The sequence below is a fragment of the Choloepus didactylus genome, chromosome 2, assembly GCF_015220235.1.
Source record: "Choloepus didactylus isolate mChoDid1 chromosome 2, mChoDid1.pri, whole genome shotgun sequence".
In the NCBI taxonomy this organism is placed as follows: domain Eukaryota; kingdom Metazoa; phylum Chordata; class Mammalia; order Pilosa; family Megalonychidae; genus Choloepus; species Choloepus didactylus.
In genome coordinates this window covers 238,695,005-238,711,870 of record NC_051308.1, presented here as the reverse complement: position 1 = coordinate 238,711,870, position 16,866 = coordinate 238,695,005, and the positions used below count along the sequence as shown (strand labels likewise).

Sequence of the window (16,866 nt, the reverse complement as noted above, 5' to 3'; positions counted from 1 at the left end):
TATAACTCTGGAAATAATAAGCCAAGGACAAACCAAAAGCTACTTTTCTAGGAAAAAAACACTTGCAACAAAGGCTGAAGAAAGCTGAAGTTTAAGGTGAATCAAAAAGAAAAACTTGGTTTTTGCAATTAACTGGACTGGGAAAAAGGAGTTGAGGGGGGGCGCACATTACTAGCAACTTATTAATTCTTTCCTGCAAACAATTTAATTAAATTCTGCTAAATACAGGAGAAACACTCATTGTGGAGTGCTTCCCCCCACCTCAAAAGCAAATTCCTTTGGGTCACTCCTCTCCTACCCCCCATGCCCGTGCAAACGCCTCCTCTGTCTCCAGGCTCCACAACCTTCCAATGGATTTCTAACACAGGCGTGGACTCTCTCAGCTTGCAGGAATGGCAGCTCCTGGGTCTGAAAGCTGACACTTCAGCTTTTAAAAGAAATGGGGGAAAATAAGCTGTTGACTTCTTAGTTAAAGTATTTTCTTGTTCTAACTCATGTTCTTATGTCAGTGGGCTAAAAAAAAAAAAAAAAAAGGAAGAGAGAGAGAAAGAAGAGAAGAGAGAGAGATATGACTTTCCTTGAATGATCTGTTTAACCTAAGCCAGAGGAAAAAAAAGAAAGTCATTAATTACTTATGTGAGCTATTGCTTCAGAAAGACAATAAACCTGCCCGGTCGCCATGGATATGACATATTTGCTCTGAAAACAACACAATAATTAGCAAAGGGGAAAGATACAAGGAGAATATGCAAACTCCTGAGTTTAAAGCCACAGTACTCTTTTTTCTCGTCAGCCTCTGATCTGTTTGCCACCCAAATCAAAGAAATTTAAAAAAATACAGCAAAGGGGGAAATAACACAGAAATGGCTTCTCTCTCCTCTGAACCGAGTAGCAACAACCACTCTATTCCCTCCAAAATAAAATAATATAGAAAGAGAACAAGGTCCAGAGAAAGGGAAAAAAAAAAAAAAAAGTCAAGTATTGCCTGCATTTTATTTCCTATAGCAGGGGCGGAGTATGAGTTTTGTTTTTTTTTGTTTTTTTTGTTTTTTTTAAGTGTGCTCTTATTTAGCATTGGACCTTCTGGCCAGATATAAATTTATTGATGAAAGCCAAATGCCCTGTGTGTGGCTTACTCCTCCCCAAAGTAAATGGAAAAGTGAAGGGATGGGGGGGGCAGTTGAAAAAGAAAAACCAATATACTCAGAAAGCACCAGCTTTATAGAGAGACATCCACTGCCCCCACCTCTAAGAAAATGGAACCTGGGCCTTACTTTAATATTAAAAATGCATTAAATGGTTTTAGCTACAACTCAGTCCCTGAGGGTCATTAGGAAATGCAATCGCTTTGTATCATATCTGTCAGCATGATAAATATCTGAGTTCAGAGTAGGTTCACAATTTTTCAGAATGTCAGAAACCAATGGTTTTTTTCTTCTGCCTCACTTTCTTAATTCACTGCACCTACCATCCAAAGTCACAAGTCTACAGAAAAATACCTGAGCAGAGAAGGAGAGGAGAAAAAGTTGTTCTGCTCTCACGGGCATTACTGGTATTCTGCTAAAAAGCAGAGAAATTAGGACTTTAAAATTTGGGGGTGCCTATTCCCCCCGCAAAAAAATTTAAACACTCCATTAAGTTTGAGTAAAAACTCCTTTTCCCCTCTTCCCAGGGGCTAATTTTCCAAAAACAGATGGTCAGGATCTAAAAGAGAAGCAAATATACCTCAACCCCCACAGGCAGAGAAATCTAACTTTGAACTTCTTTCTAAATTAAAAGGGAAGAGGGGCAAGATAAACTATTAATAAGTATGAAAAAATTTGCTGAGCTACAAGTTTTGTTTTTCTTATTCAAAAAATTCTTTAAATACATGGGGAGCAGATAAAGGGGAGGTTCACATTTGACTGACTTTCCTATTTTTTTAAACAATAGTTTTTTTTTTTTAGATTGGACTCTTTGATCTTGAAAGAATTTTGCTCTTATATGATGGGGGAAGGGGGTGGTGGTGAAATGATCTGTTTTAAATGATGATGCAACTTGGGATCAAAGCCTTCGCTTTCTTCTAGCCATAATAAGCTGTACTTGCCACAAAGCGTTGAGTCTCCCGGGCTCCTCTCCTTCATAAGAAGGAAATAAAATGCGCCGAGACTCGAGCAAGACATGAAGTCTTGGCAAGGTGCAAAGTCTAAAAAAGAAAGAGAGAAAGGAAGGAAGGAAGGAAAAAGACAAAGAAGAAGAAAAGACAGGGAGGCACTGCCCCTTTAAACGTTTTAGTGCATATGGAGTTTGATTTCTGAAAGAGATCAGTTTAACATCTCCATAGAAACCAGCAACAGATTATCATCAACAGAATAAATAACTAGTCTAATAAATTAAACAGGAGGCATAAGATCGCTGGAAACCTGATTACTGAAGTTCAACAATATTCCCCATAAACTCTTGTTAACCGCCTCTAAGGTGGCTAACAAGATGGGGGTGGGGGGAACAAGCTCTCCAATTCGCCAGATTCCGGGGAGAGAGACTGTGGCCGCCGCCAAGAAGGGAGAAGTTTCCCCAACCTGTCCTGGAAAGGGTCGGAGAGCTCGAGTGAGAGGCAAACAAGTGAAAAACGAAGTTTGGTTAATGGGAAAGCGGCTGGGGGTCGGGCGGTGGTAGCGCTGGGAGCCAGAGATGGCGCGGGTCGCGACGCCAGCCCGCGACGCACCACCTCGCCGCCACCAGGGCGCAAACCCGGCGCTTTGCGCTCGGCCGCCGAACGGCCCAGCGCCCCCTCCGGGCACGTGGAGCGCAGCCCGGGCGCAGCCCCCGGGGACCAACAACCCCCCCACCCCCACGCCCGGCGCAGCTGCTCCTGCTCAGCCGGGACAGCTCCCTTTAGGACGGCGGCGCGTGTGTGCGTGCATGCGTGTGTGTGTGTGTGTGTGTGTGTGTGTGTGTGTATGCGCGCGCCGTGGAACGGGCGGGGGGGGCACCAATATTACCCGGCGATCTGTTTTCCAGTTCCCTCGCGCGCTCTCACCGCGCGCCTGTACCAGCCTAGAGACGTCCTAAATGTACCAACTTTGCCCAGCGGCCGCCGTGCTCTTCCCTCCTTGCCGCCCCCATCTCCTTGAGGACGCGGGGTGCTGGCGGGACACCCACGCGCACGGAGAGCCGCACCCCAAGCTCCTGTGGACCAACGACGCACAACCCTCCTCGCCCCCTCCCCCCCCCCCCCCCCCCCCCCCCCCCCCCCCCCCGCCATTAGCTTCTGGATCCAGCCGAGCTCAGTGGAGTTCCCGGCTCGCAGAAGTGGTGTTACCGCTGCTTTCCTGGTGGACAAATCGCACACGCGCGCGCACACGCGCGCGCACCCGCACCCTCCCCAGCGTGACTGGAAGGAGATCCTCGCCGCGCCCAGGGCCGGCTCTCCTGGCCGAGGCTGGGTCCGGAGGAACTTGGTGGAGGGAGAAGCGGCCGCTGCCTCTGTCCACACTTCACTCCTCCCCAACTCCGGACCCGGGATGACTTGGAAAAAGAATCTGCGCCCACCCCCCTAGAGAGAAATCTATTATTATTATCTTAATCTACGCCCCCAAAGTGTCCCTCCCGCTGTGATTGACGGCGCGTACACCTGTTCCCCTTGCCGAGGAGCTTCTAACATCGGGGACAGACATTCACCCAAACGCTCCGCAGAGGCCCCGCGTCCGCCTGCCCGCCCGCCCGCGCCGGGCCAGTCGCCTCCCACACCCCAGTGCGCCCCTGCCCGCACCTCCCCGCACCCCGCAACCCCAGCGGCCGCCCCCTCCCTCCCCGGCCCGGCTCCCTGGCCCGCCCGCTCCCGGCCGCTCTGGCTTCGGGAAGAGAGAGAAAGAACAGAAAGCAAAACTTCCTGGCGGCCGACCGCCATCAGCTGCACATTCTGCAAATGCCACCGAGTAAAAATAAACCGGCCGCCGCTCCGCCCGGCCGGCTCACCCCGGGCTGACGACTCGGCCCCGTGTCCCGGGAGCTCCCTGACTGTCGACTGGTCCCGGGTTCCCTTTCCCGCGCGCCCCCTGGAGCCCCACTCCCCGGGACTCCTCGACAGCTACCACGCGCTCCTTTGCCCTGAAGCCTGACCCTAAGTGACCGGGTGGCCCGACACCGCCCTTTGGTGACCCCTGCGCCCCCACAAGCTCCTTTTCTTTCTACCCTCCGCCAGCTGCCTTTTTCAGCCATGCGCCCCTGGATTTAGGACACCCTCACCCAAATCACTGAGCCCCGAGGCTCACCCTCAGCCCATCCTGGGGGCACAGTCCCCGCCAGACCCTCTCCCACCGCCGTTGTGCAACCCCAACCCCCACTCCGGAGCTCACCGCTCCACCCGCCCGCCGGCCCGCCAGTCCAGCGTCCCATGTCCCCGGGCGCAACTTCTTTCCCAGCGCATACGACAGCGGCCGCAAGTCCCCCGAACTTTTCCCCCGTACCCAGGCGGGCTCCGGCCGAGCTGCGCGGCTCTGAGCCGGTGCCCCGGCTCCCTGAGCCCAACGTTGCCAGCCCTGTGCCCGGCGGGGCTGGGGGTGAGGGGACGGGGGAGTGAGGCGCGCCACTTGCCGCGCCCGGAGCCGCGCGCTTGAGACAAACTTCCCGGGCAAGAGGAAAAATGGAGCGCCGCTCCCCCTACCCAGGCAACCTCTTTCCTTCGGTTTTCCACCGTGGGGTGCCCCTTGGCACCCCGCACCTAGGCGAGCACTGCCTGCCTCTGCCGGCAGCACCTAAACCCCGACATCGGGCACAAGAGCCGGCTGGAGGGGTTCCCCACCTACCCCTTCCCCTGGGCAAAGTCTTGCAAAGTCACCCCAGGCGCCCCTCACCCCTGCCTCCTAGGCCCTAGAGAGCTCACGACCCCCCGGCAGCGGGGGTGGGGATGGGAGTGGGGAAGGAGTGATTATCAGGTATTGTTGAGCACCTGCCCCCCCGGGAGCCCGCAGCGCGGGGGGCGCCTCCACCCTATTTGCAAAGTCCTGCACTCGCGCCTGGCACCTCCCCCTCTTCTCCCCTACCCCGCCGCCCCCTCAGTTGGAGTAAGTGACCCCCAGGAGCAGCAGCCCTCCCCTCCCCCGGAGCCGCGCGCCGGGCATTCCCCTGGCCACGGCGGGCGACGCGCCGCCCCGCGCCCGGGTGCCAGCCCTCCGTGCCCCCTGCCTCCCGCCCGGCCGGAGTTGGGTGGCAGCCGCCGCTCGCAAGCTGGCTGGCTGGCTTTCTCGCTCGCTCGCTCGTCCGCTCCCTGCTGCAAGCGGCAGCCCCGGGATTGGGGGGCTGCATCGGGGCAGGGGGCGATGCGGGGAAGCACCCCGGGAGGCCCGCGGAGCTGGGGAGTGTGGGAGAGCCGCGGCGGAAGGAGCGCCGAATCCCTTACCTGCACTTGGGGCGGCTTTGGGTGACTTTCCAAGTCCGGGGGAAAAATGTGTGTGTGTTTGGGATGGAGCGCCGCGGGCGCGCATGCGCTGCCCAAAGTTGCCGGATCCCGGATTTTTCGCTCCCCGTCTCCGCTCTCGCCCGCTGTGATTATGGAATTCTCCGCGGCCGAGCGGGCGAGTGGGTGGCATGCAAAACCCGGGCCGGATCCCGGGGCTGGGCTCCGCTCCACCCTCACACCCCCAGACCTTCCCCTCCCGGTTTCTTCCCACCCACCGCCCTGGTTTGAGCTCGGCTTGGGCGCGCGGAGAGACGCGGCCTGCGGAGGTGCCTCCGAGCGCGCTGCTCCCTTTTGCGACTCAAGGTTCCCACACTCCTCCAACTGACTTGAGTTGAGGCTGGGGCGGGCGGTGGGGGGGTTGGTGAGGATAAGGAGTGGGCTCCTTTTCACCTGTTCAGAACCAGTTACCACTTGAGGGACTAGCTCTTCTTTGCAAGTTGGAATGTTAGAATTGTCAAACCCAAAGGAACAGAACGTTCTCGCTGTTTCGATATCCATTTTGCACTTATTCTTCGCACGGAGTTTTTCATTCATTCGTTCGGTGGTTCAAGAAATAAATACTTAAATGAGCAAGCTAGGCTTGGGAGGGGCGCGGTTGGGGGGAGAGAATTCACATTAAAACAAATGAATACTATTACTTCAGAGGGTGAAAGGATCCGTGAGGAAAATAAAAGGCAACAGGATACAGGATGTCTTGGGAGAGCTACCTCCCCCTACCCCCCAAGTGTTAGGGGAGGGCGTCTTTCAGGAGAGAACAGGCCTCTCTGGACGTCTATACTGCATTAAATAAAACCCCCCTCCTGCTCCCCAGGCGCACCCCTTCCCACCCCATCCCCCATCTCCCCCCGGGTAGTTTTAGGGGGCTGCCCAGGCCACACCTAGAGAGAGAACAGAGCCTGGTGGTCAGCATCGTCCTGGGCCCTGGAGCCCCTGTCTTGCCCTTCTCGGCTTGGCCATCTGCGTCCCAGTACCGAGTTAGTTACTCTACCTGTTTTCCCTTCTGAACAAGAAGAAAGAAATAGTGTGAGATCTGAAAGAAAGGGAGGGAAGCATCCAGATGTCTAGATAGTAAAAGTAATTGACCACAGTAGAAATTAAATAGATAGGTGATTAGTTAAATAAATGAATAAAATTAAAAGTATGGCCACATCTTTGAGATATGGTCAATAGCCTGCATTAAACTAAAAGAAAATGCCACAGGCTGGTAAACATTTTTGCAGGCTGGTAGACTTTGGGGCTTAATCTGCAAGGTTTCAGCAAAGCCTCTCAGGACTGGAAGTGACCCGAAGCCCTAGATGATAATTGTTCACGACAGACATCTGCTGGGAAGCCTTTCATGGCCCTGCCAAAAGCTGGAAGTCCGTCGGTCCCGAGGCAAACGGCAGGGGCTGGTCACTCTATGGAGGTGGCCAGGATTTGCCCCATCCCCTAATACAGCCTCCAGATTTGGGGGAGGAATCTAGACTATCCCCCAGCTTTCCCCCACCCCTAAATGCTGTAATGTCTGCTTGTTTAGACTGGCTGGAGAAGAAACCAGCACAAAAGTGGAGTTTGTCTCCTTACTACTTGGGGGTCAGTTTAGGATTTGTAGCCTACATATGCCCAGGCCTCATAAAGGCCAGATCTGGGGGTGAGACACACTTCTCACGTTTGTTTAGTTTTCTCCCCATAATGAACGGGGAGCAGCAAGACATTGATAATTAACAGCCCGCAGGACTTACTGACCCCTTACTCTCCACTGCCACCCACCCCCTCTCACCCCTAACCCGAATCAAAGGCATCCTCTGACCTCAGGTGTTGGATGGTCACTTGCCCCCTATCAGATCCTTGTGCCTGGTGACAGCCCCGAGATCTCAAGCCCTGGCCTTGACATTCTGCAGGAGAAACCGAGGCAGCGTGAGAAATGGTGACGCAGATCTTCCAACTTCTGGTTCAGGGCTCAGTCCACTCCTGGGCAGCATAAAGAAAGGGTAGCAGTTTGGGCTTTGGGGTCAGACCCAGTCACTCAACCGTAAGACATTTGACCCCTCTGTGATTCAGTTGCCTCCACAGTGAAATGGGGATAATAATAGTACCTACCGCCTGGGCTTGTTGAGAGGATAAAATAAGTTAATGCAGGAAAAATGCCAGGGCCAAGATATTGATCAATAAATGCCAGTAATTGTCATTGCTCCTTGGGACATCTGTGTGCTCTCTGCTTCCCAACTCTTCCTGCCCTTTCTCCATTGCCTCTTACCTCCAGCAATAGTCCTCCACTCATTCATTCATTCATTCAGCAGGCATCTGCTGAGCCCTGGCAAGGAGCAAGCCCCCACTACGCACGGAGCTGGGGAACTTGTATTCCTCGTGGAATCACCAAGGAGCTCTCACCATAAGGCTCACACCACAAACCCCAACCTCTCCAACAGCCACATCTCAACCTACCAAACTTGTATGAACACATTGATTCTTCCCTCTGTTAATTCTCAGATACTTCACAATACCCCCAAACCCCCCAAGGAATCTTTCCACCTCCTTCAAAGGAACCTCATCTAGGGTGGGGGTCTCCTCCCCCTTTCCCTACCTCCATCCCCCAACTCAAAAAAAAGTTCAAACATTGCACCTCTGCGCAGTCACTGCCACAAAGTAGCCTTTGGTTCTCACTCCAGCATCTCAGTGCTGTCTTCCTCCATCTCTCACTTTCTCTCCCTACCCTTACCCTTACTCGTCAGGCAGTGCCTGAAATCAAATGCTCTTTCTTCCTGTTTTCTTCGATTTAGCATTTCTTGAGCTCTCCCCAGAATAAGTTCCAAACTCTGCCCCATGGTCAGCAAGGTCCTTCGCGATCTGGTCACTGTCTGCCCCTCGGACCTCATTTCCCTCCACCTTCCCCCTGGGTCCCTGTGCTCCCGCCGCCCTGGCATCCTGCTGTCTTTGAAAACCCTGAGCTCACTCTCACCTCAGGGCCTTTGCATGTGCTGTTCCCTCTGCCCGAAGTGCTCTCTTGCAGGTCTCTCCTTTCTCATCGTCTCTGCTCTCAGGTCAGCTTCTCGGGGGGCTTTCCCTTACCACCCGATTGAAGGAGTCCCCCAGCCTTTCTCTGTCACTCTGCCCCATTTGTTTATTGGTTTGTTTACTTCTGGCTGCTCTGCCCCAGAACTGGAGCCCCTGGGAGGTGGGGGCTTTGTTCTGTGTCCCCTCATGTCCTCAGCACCTCAATGGTAGCACGTGGTAGGCCCTCCCTCCCTACAGTGGTCACTGAATCAAGAGAAGCAGACACGGTCCCTGCCCTCAGACCTGTGCTGCAGGAGAATGACTCGAAGGCACCTAGGACAAAGTTTTGGGGAGTGAGGAGGAGGTTGATGCTACCCAGGAGTTCCAGCAGCTGCCAGGTGGGCATCCCAGTCTTGCCTGTTTCAGCTCCCTGGCATTTGGTCAGGGCCTTACAGTGGGTAAAGAGACGACCCTGGTGGACTGGACCTCAGCAGAGGAGACAGCGCAGACGGGAGGGAGAGGGGCCAGCTGCAGATGCCCTCTGGAGGGCTGCACATGATCTAGAACATTCCCCTTTCTAAGTCTCCTGGGAGTCTCCAGGGAAGACCCCATGAGGCTCTCGATAATTGATTGCCAAGCAAATAAATGTAAGTCTGTCTCAGTTTGTGTATTTGGGAAAGCCTTGGAAGTAATCATAGCTCAGCATCCTGGCGGCGTGTTTTTGGTTTCTGGTCCTCTGCAAGGAAGAGTAAAACCTGATCGCACATTAAGAACTGATATTTATGGGATGGTTATTATGTGCCAGACATCACACTAAGCACTTGTTTTATCTCACTAGACCCTCACAACAACCCTACGGGGTAGTTTCTATTACAAATATACCCATTATACAGATGAGGAAACCGAGGCACCGAGAATAACTTTCCCAGTGCTGAGCCAGGCAGTCTGACTCCAGAGCCAATGCTTCTAGTCCCAGCACCACCTGCTCACCAGCGTTTTCACCTTTATTCTGAGCCCGTGCCGGGATGAAACGATGTGCACGCATTGGGAGGAGGGGAAGGGGAAAGCAGCAAAACCTATCTTTTAACTGGAAATCTCATTTCTTGTTAGAGGTGGTGTGATTCCTCATGTGCTATAACTTATAGCAAAACTCACCTGAACGTATTTCCATTCACTTCGATTGCTGAGTGCCCTTAAAAAGCTGACAATCTAGTAGAAAACAAAACCGGCAGAAGAAATCGCGGGACAAAAGAGGGTCTCTCGCACCTAGTAAGCACTCAATAAATGTTAACAAAGGAACGCTATTTTAAATAATAAAAATGAAAGACTATGTGTTTATTTCCCTCCCCATTTTGAGATTCTCCTTTGGCAGGGCCTGTGTTTTAGGGTTCGCTGTGCCTAGCATGGTGCTAAAGTCATAGTATGTGCTCAGTAGAAGTTTAATGACTGAATAATTAAACAAGCACCTGAGATAAGTGATTATGGTGATTACTGGGCAAGTTGTAATTAAAAAACTGAGTTCATTTCTTTTATTTATGGTATTCTTTCTAGGGAGTTCTGGGGAGGGAGAATGGGAGACGTGCTTTTCCCCAAACTCTGAGCTGGGTCTCCAACCCCATCCAGGTTGAAGGCTTAGCTTCGTGAACTTTGTAAGTCCACCCCAAAAATTCCCTTGTTCTTTTTGTAAAGTACATGATTATCTGTTTCTGACTACATAATACGTGTTCAGTGTGGCAACTCCGAATATTCAGATAAACAGGAAGAATATCTAAATCATTTGTAATCCCACCACCCATGAATAATAATAAACTTGTTGTTGATGTTTGGGTGTATTAGCTTCCAGTCTACGTTTTCATCTGCTTGTTTGTTTTTTGCTTTGGGTTGTTTTATAAAATTTGACTCATACTGAACATACTGGTTTTTTTTCCAGCCTGCCAACATATAGTTAGCGTGAACATTTTCTCGGTCATTAGATCTGTTTCTGCAACATGATTTTTAATGACTGTATTGTAGGGTTTGATCATAATTTACTTAACCAGTCCCTCGCTATTGGGAATTTTGGACATTGAACTTGTTTCCAGTTCTTTTCCTTATTATAAGTCACTCTAATGAACCTCTTTGTCCACAAAGAATGTCTGCAAAGTGGAATTGCCAAGTCAAAGAGTATGTACACATTTTAAAGCTTTTGACACCAGTTGCCAAGTTCCTCCTTCCCTGGAAGGCTGTGTTCATATGCTCTCCCACCAGCTGTGTCTGAGTGAACCCGTCTTCCCACCCATTCTCCACGGAGGTATTTCTTTCTTTCTTTCTTTTTTTAACCCCTGCTAATTTAATGGGTGAAAGAATCTGTGATTCTGGTAATGAATCCTTATTAGAACCAAGCTGGTTACAAGCAAGGACTATTTCAAGGTTTGACTGGCCTTGCTCAGATCTACAGCCTCGGGTGTTGATGAGGACAGACTGACTGCTAGAAGCCGGGCACTGGAGCAGAGAGCAGAGAGCATTTTCCAGGTTCTCGGAGGCCTCGAGGCTCGGAAGTTCTACCTGCGCTCAGGCTTTGGGGCACTGGCTCCACCTTTGGGGGGTGCAGGGTGGGGTCTTTCAGGCTTGCAGCCTCAACAGAGCTGAGCTTTTCTCTTCCTCCTACACCTCCGCCCATACCTTCCAGAAACCTCTCTCATCAGAGAAGCCTGAGGGATTTCTGTGCCATAAATACTACCTGTTTTCCTAGCTCAGTATGCATTTGTACCTGCTTTCATTTTCCCTGCCTGAGCTCCCACTCAGCTCCAAGCCAGGGACATGCCGCTTTGCTCTCCCAGTTCAACCTTCTCCTTTTCTAGTTTTCTCTAAGTAATTTACTTTTTTCTGTATGTATGTTTACTCCTGCCTGGTAACAAGAAAAATTACAGGTGACTAATTTATTCCTTTTAGGAAATGTTCCCAAGTCCCAGGGTCTCTGATTTTGTAGCCCCTTCCAGCTTTAATATCCTCTGAACCATCTAACTTAAAAAAAATAATAATAATTTTAAACTTCTGAAAATACAAGTAATTTATGTTCACGGCATACAGTGTGGGAAAAACAGAGAAATACAAATATTAGAACAGAAAATCAAGAACACACATAATTCTAGAGTTGTGTATTTGGGTGTGCAATGGAAAACATCCCAAATCCTAGGAATTGGACATTAAAAAATAAATAAAGAAGAGCATATAAATGAATCCCACCAACTCATCTTTCTGAGCCCCCCTCAGCAGGCTGCCTGGAAGATTTGAGGATGCATGAGGACAGGAGTGATTTTCACACCCAGGGGTAAGAGGTGGGTCTGATTTTATCCGTGAGGGAGGGTGGGTGGGTGGTGAGGGGGCGTGCATCTCTTTACAGGAGGGCTGGGCCCATGGAGGCCTCGGCTGTGCTGGGTTTGCACGCTGGAGGACAGCTCGCGCTGTCAGTAGACACTGGAATACAGACAGGTACAGCCAGGTGAGGGGCAGGGCTGCAGCTGACATCACCTCTTACCCAAAGATCCGCGGGCCCACACCTTAACCCCTCCCACGCCTGCCGGGGAGGGGCAAGCCTGGCGCCGGAGCCAGGTTGAAGAAGGTAAACAGAGTCATGGGAAAGTCATGTGACCCGCCTCCCCACTCTCTACTGGTCTTCAGGGCAAACGCCACACTCTCGTGGCCTCTGGTCCGTGCCACCCTGCGGGGACCCTAACCCCAGCCCCTGCTCCTTCCTCCTTCCTCCCCACCTCTCCCAGCTCTGCAATCAGCACCAACTTCTTGGAGCAGAAACAAAGGACACCAGGCTTGGCCCTGCTCGCTGCCTGTGTCCGGGGATGCAATCACCCTGAGATTGGCGTGGCAAGGCCACGGGCAAAAAGAACCTGCCTTGGGACTGCGGAAGTGGCCCTGCCCCCTCCCACCCAGCACCTGTGCCCGGAGTCAGCTGCCGCCCATGGCACAGTGGCTCACGAAGGGTGGGGCCGGCTGGGTAGGCAGGAAAGAGCTGTTTTGCAGATGAGGTGCCCTCGTCGTGTCACACGGCAGGAGTGCCAGGTAGCCGGATGGAGGAGGGGAAGGGCTGCCTGGCTGTGCCAAGCTGGCCCGGATCTGAGTGGCAGCCCAGCTCACCTCTCCAGCCTCACCTCTCACCACTGCCCCATTACACATCTGCACAGCCTCTGCCCCAGTGCATGGAGCACCAACTGTGTCCTGCTGGCTCTCACTGCCAGGCCTTTGTCCAGACTCTTCCTCCCGCCCATCTTTACTTGTTCTCCTCCCACTCATCCATTAGGACAAAAATAGGAATCACCTCCTCCAGGGAGCCTTCCCTGATTCCCCCTGACCAAGACTGGGTTGGATGCCCCCATCTGTGCTTCACCAGCCTCCTTGTTTTCTCTGTCAGAGCACTTACTATGCTATATTATAATTATCAGTTTAGTCCACCTTTTCCCTGCACCTCCACTAGACTGTGTGTGTATAATCTATGTCTGAATAATCGGTGTATGGGGGAGTATGGGTTTTGGAATTAGGTCACCGGAGTTCAAATTCCTGCACTGCTACTTACTAGCAGTATGAACTTGGGCAAGTTCTCCAACCTCTCCCAGCCTCAGTATCCCCATCTGTAAAATGACAACAAATTCAATACCTGCCTTTAAAGGTTGTCGGGAGAATTAATTAAGATCATTCATGCAAGTACCTAGCCTGGCTTCACACGTAATAAACAACTGTTGTTATTATTATTATTATTTCTAGCATCTAACAGAGTGCTCAGAAAACACCGGAGGTCCAAGCAGTGCCTCTGTGTTCGGTAGGCACATGTGTGAGTGATGTGTGGCATGATCCAGGGCAGGGGGGCGGGGAGAGAACCGGCCTGCACGAGGAGGTGCGTCCTGTAAGGGTGTGTGTGTGTCCACTTCAAAGGGTAATGGGCTGGTGATTTATGGTTTGAGCTAAAAGAAAAAAAAAAAATTTTTAAAAAAAAAAAGACAAACCAGTGTTCAGTAATGACAAAGTAATTAGCTTTTTATTATTTTCCAATAGCATTCAGAGGGAGTGTAGGCCTCGGTTGTGGTCCTAACGTCCAGCCTGGCTCCCTGGGGCTTGAGCTACCCCCATTCCCTCTGCCCCTCCAGGGAAAAGGCTGGGGCGGGGACTGCTGGACACAGCGGAGGTCAAGGCCCTGGGGAGAGGGGCTGCACAGACTACAAAACAGGAGCCTCCGAGGGCAAGTTCTCCCAGGCTGGGTCTGAGTTGCCCACATAGGAAGAACCAGACCCAGAGCCTGGAACATTTGCAGGGAAAATTTCAGAGTGGGACAGCGAGGCCTGGAGAGAAGCACAACCACGCAGCAAGTTAGGGGCAGAGCCCAGGCCCCCCGACCCTCAGGCTGGCACTCTTCACACTAAGTAACTTACTTGAAAATGGGGGTCTGTCTGACCCCCCAGATTTGCTTCACATTTCCACCTGGAAAGTTCCTGCTTTGTTAGAAGGTGATTTTTTCAGGGTCCTTCAAGGGGTTCTTGGAGATATGATTTCAAAGGGCCAGGACCCTAGATGTTAACTAGACCACACTGCAATTGGTGTTAGCTATTTAGCACGTAGTCACCCCAAAGGTGGCTTTTTCCAGGGGCCTGTAAGGAGACCAGATCAGCCTTAGTCTCATTCATTCACTCAATGATTTATCCATCCGTCCATCCATCCATCCATCCATCCATCCATCCAACCACCCAACCATCCACCCAACCACCCAACCACCCCACCCATCCATCCATGTACCCATCCATATATCCAACAAACATTTGACGAGTGCTCCATGTGCCAGGCATCTTGCTAGGACCTGAGGATCTGGCGATGCTGAGATGCATAAAACAGAAGATTGAGGACAGCCAAGGAAGAAAATTCAGTAGAGCAGGAGCCTTCTCAAAAACACCAAGAAGTAAGTATAGATGGATGAGAGAATCTGACAGAGTGAAGCCCCCTGAGTTCCAGGCTTGGCTCTGTCACTACTCACTGCAGGGTCTTAGCCATGCCCCATCCATTACGTCTTTGCTATGGTTTTTTCCTCTATCATTTGAGAAGGTTGGACTCTCTTGGATGGCAGGTGGGTACCATACATGGGAGACCCCTTTGAGGAGTTGTCTTTCGAGTGGGAGGTTGTGAATCTCCAAGGGGGCAGGGAATGGGAGTTCCCTTGATTTTCAGTGAGAGGATGAGGACCAGAAGATTCTGGAAGAATAAGGGAAAGGAAATGAAGGGTGAGGAGTCTACCCCTGCTCCACTCCACTCTGGATCTGGAAACCATTGCTCTGTTTTTCTCAACCTGCCTTGTGGGTCCTGCACCTTTGTCCTCCGTTCCCCGCTTCCCAGCCCCTTCCTCCCTGCAGCTGTGATAACCCACACGTAGCACTCTGCCCTCTGGAATTTATTTTAAGGTCTTGGCTTGTTTATTTATTTTATTTAGAGATTTCTCGGAGCTTTGTGGGGAGGAAAATTCGAATGGGGTGATTATGAAATACTATTTCACCTCGCTGTTCATTCACAACAAACAAAGAGAAATGATTGGTGATTAAAAATGCATTCTCTTGGCTTGTTTTCTTTTGTTTTACCATTATGAAAATATTATAAATACTGAATACTAATCTGGACCTGCAGGGACCTCACAGACCTTCCACAAACCCAGGCTCCTGTTCTTTCCTGGGACGTCTTCACGAGCCTCCTCGTCCCGTTGGGGCCCAAGGCGATAGCTCAGACCCACTCAAGGCCCCTGGCATTGAGGTGGTCCTAGGCTGAGGGGCCTACCCTGCCCGAGGGGCCACAGACCCTCTCCCTCCATCATCCTGAGCAGCCTCACTCATTCCTCACTGGTCAAGGACAAGAGTGTCCCCACCTGATTGTCCTTGTCCCCTGCTTTGGCAGCATCTGGGTCAAGGAGAGCAGAGCTGTGGGTATCAAGACCACATGATTCATCCAAAAGTCACTGCCAAAGAGTCGACCCCCGGAGTCAGGCTGCCCAAGCCTCACTCTGCTCCCCCTCTTCCTGGCTGTGTGACCTTAGGCAAGTGGCTTTACCTCTCTGAGCTTCCGTTTACTCATCTATAAGATGGGGGTGAAAATGGTACCCACTTCTTAGGGTTGTCTGAGGATAACATCTTAGCGCAGGGGTGGCCAGCAGAAGTGCTTGGTAAATGTTGGCTCCTAGAACATTAATATCCCTCCTCGGGGTCTCAGGTTCTCTGTCTGGAAAGTGAGAGAGCTATGCTGGCTGCCTTCTAAATTCCCCCCTGCTCCAGAGCGGGGTGCAGTGGGGATGTCCTCGCCCACCTTGAGTCTCCGGGAGACCTTGGCTCCTGCCTGTGAACACAGCCTGAGGCTTCTGGGGATCCCCGGACCTCCTAATCTGAGGTTGCTTCCCACATTCTCTTTCTGAGCCATCAACAGGACACTTCCCCGTTTATTTCAATCACAAACAAATAAACAAGAGTTCAAGGGCCTGGTCCAGTTCCAAAGTGATACCTGGGGTGCAGATAAACGGCGAACCCCACAGCTCAGCGTTCCTTTTCTCTTTCACTTTATTTAACCAAATTAACTGCTCTCCGTGTCCCCTGCGTGTGCGTGTCTCTGTCTGTCATATAAAATACTATCACGCCTGCTTGCTACATGTTTCAGATACTTTATCATTAACATCAATTCCAGCCAAATTAGGAGTTTCTCCCAACATAATTGCCCTTCCCATTATCCAGCACTTTATTTTTTCAAAGCACTTTCCGACCATTAATTAGTTAACCCTTAGGACGCCCAGAGCCGGCGTTCAATGTCACCCTCCCTGTCTCCCAGCTGGGGAGGAGGGATGCGGAGGGGTCAGGTGGTTTGTCGGAAGTCACCCTGGGTGTGGGGGGCTGGGGGCCACGGCTGGACCTTGGAAGGCCTCCCTCCAGCCTCCATTTTTTCATCTGGGCCAAGTCCAGGCCTCGGTTGCAACAGACTCTAAGCCGATCTGAGCAGGTGGAGTCTGACACCTTTACCTCCCTTCACCCTTGATCCTCACTGTGGCCCACCAGGTGCCGGACAGTGCAGGATAAAACGCCGCTTTGCCAGGGGGAGCCAGGGCCAAGGGAGCGGAACAAGCCACCCTCAGACAAAGAGACGAGCAGGTGCCATATCTAAGGCCAAACCATTTATTTTTCCCACAATCAACAAGCTCCCATTCAGGGCCTAAAAGGTGCAGAGTACCAAGACCTCCCTCCTCCAAATGCCCAGTTAAATGAGATGCATTTGGCAGGACGGTTTTGGTTCCTTGCAACCAAAGTAAGGTAAAATTTGGGAATCGTCTGAAAAATTGAAATCTCTGGGGCCCCCATACGGGCGGTGGTTGTGGCGACCAAGGGCCCAACTTCCTAGAAAATTCAGCCAGCACTTTATTTCTTTTCTGGGTGCAGCCACGGTCTTCGTCA

The 16,866-nt window shown here is 51.6% G+C and overlaps 1 protein-coding gene across 2 annotated transcripts in view; it reads right to left on the bottom strand.

Annotated features, from left to right (window-relative positions):
• The window catches only part of CASZ1 (castor zinc finger 1), a 144,247-nt gene extending 138,850 nt beyond the window's left edge, over nt 1-5,397 (bottom strand). The window contains exon 1 of one of the 2 annotated variants that reach the window (XM_037828544.1): nt 5,381-5,397. The gene's annotated coding sequence lies outside the window, so the exon portion shown is untranslated. The remainder of the gene's footprint in view (nt 1-5,380) is intronic. The other variant, XM_037828545.1, reaches the window with a different exon arrangement.
• Nucleotides 5,398-16,866: the final 11,469 nt, after the last annotated feature.